The sequence below is a fragment of the Echinops telfairi genome, unplaced genomic scaffold (genome assembly GCF_000313985.2).
Source record: "Echinops telfairi isolate 266 unplaced genomic scaffold, ASM31398v2 ScPeMD7_7424;HRSCAF=8462, whole genome shotgun sequence".
Lineage (NCBI taxonomy): Eukaryota > Metazoa > Chordata > Mammalia > Afrosoricida > Tenrecidae > Echinops > Echinops telfairi.
The window spans coordinates 90,144,618-90,146,478 of NW_022111324.1; the positions used below are offsets into that span (position 1 = coordinate 90,144,618).

The 1,861-nt window shown below is 40.8% G+C and overlaps 1 pseudogene; it reads right to left on the bottom strand.

Annotated features, from left to right (window-relative positions):
• Positions 1–374: 374 nt before the first annotated feature.
• Positions 375–1,256, bottom strand: LOC101659551 (annotated as a pseudogene).
• Between the last annotated feature and the right edge of the window lie 605 nt (positions 1,257–1,861).

Here is a 1,861-nt window from a genome sequence, read left to right on the forward strand (position 1 = left end):
CTTAGGGATTTGGCAAGAGAGGTCAGGGGAAAATCAGGAGCTAATAATAACGAGTACAAGTGTTTTAAATATAATTGAACTGTTCAATTGTATGACATGTGAATTATATGTCAACAAAAATGTTTTTAAAAGAAAACAAAAAAAATTAATCCCTTTTTTTTTAAGAACAGCTTCATTTTTTTATTCTTATATAATAAATTGGCACCTTAATATCCCTAAAAGCCTTTAGAGACGGGTTTCAAAATTTTAACACATACACACACAACCTCCAAATCAAACGTTTCCATAAATTATGTGAAATACATATGCATTTCACATCATTCAAAACATGTGTTCATCTACTGTGAGATAATCGAATTAAAAATGGACCACGCTTAAAATGTAGTTAAGGAAGAATACCTTTTTCTTTTCTTTTTAGGCGAGCGTTCCAAAATCGGGGGAACCACTGCCCCCTCGTTGTGTTTTCATTTCTTCTTCTTTTTGCGGCCACTTTGGTAGCCGCTGGAGTCACTGCCTGGGAAAACAGGGGCTAGATCCGGATCTTCCTGGGGCTTTCTCTTCCTCTTCTTCTTCTCCCGGGGCTCCTCCGCACCCATGCCATCCGCACTGCCATTCGTCTGCAGCCCGGTTTCTCCCTTGACCAAGACAGCTACCAGCTCTGTGGTCCCCTCTCCCTCTCTGGACGTCTCTAGGTCTTTCTCCTTTTTCTGTGGAGGATTTTCAACAGTTTCTTCAGTGGTGGTTTCTGTTGCTTCTTCAGAAACTGAGTGCACTTGGCTTGCAAGCGGACCATGTTTAGTTTTCCTCGAATGCAAAAGACTCCAGCAGCACCAGAGTCTAAGCGAAACACTTCAAATTCAAGTTCATCTCCCACATAAATCTCCAGGGTTTGCCACTGCTCAGGTGGCATCTGCTCCGGTTTAGGGATAGAGGCATTGAAACAGCCATGTACTAAACCGCTGATGTGACCGCAAGACACTTTATTAACTGTGCCCACAAGCTTTGGTCCAGGTTCAGGGCAGAAAATAACAAAATCTGCTTCAATGTTAAGGTGAATGTGTCCTTGATCATCATAAATATCTCCCAGCTCACCCACCACTTTGATGTTGTCACATGCAATAGGGACGCCTGAAAGACAGCGTGCAAGCGGCAACGGAGGCTGGCAGCTCTAGACAAGGCACGATGCCAGCTGGCCCCACCACTGGCTCTTCGTGGGCAGCCCTGGGCCGCCGCACTTCTGAACAACCAGCCGCCATGCGGTTATGCGGCTTGTCCAAACACTAATCCTTTTAATGTGTACAATTCAATGCAATACAGTTGTGCAACCATCACCGCGATCTAATTTTAGATAACTTTTGTTATCTCTTAAGGAAACATTGTACACATTGGCAGTCCCTCCCTATCCCCACCTCCCTTCAGTCTCTGGCAATCACTAATATACTTCCTGTACATTTAGATATGTCTGTTCAAAACATTTGGAATCAATAGCACCGTACAATATGTGGTATTTGTGATTGGCTTAGTTCACTTAGCCTAATGTTTGTATGGTTTATTCATAGTGTACCATGTATCATGACTTTATTCGTTTTTTATTATTTGATAATATTCCTTGTTATAAAATTGTTAATTCACATTTGTTTATCAACATATCCATGGCTAGATATTTGCAGTGGTTTTTTATTCTTAAGAATAGTGTAACTATAAAGACTTCTATAGAATTCTTGTGCAGATAAATATTTTCCAATCTCTCTAGTATGTAGTTTACAAGTGGATTTGCCAAATCATATGCAATTCTATATTTAACATTTGGAGAAATCACACTGTTTTTCTAATTGCCGGTGCCATTTCACAATTCCACCAG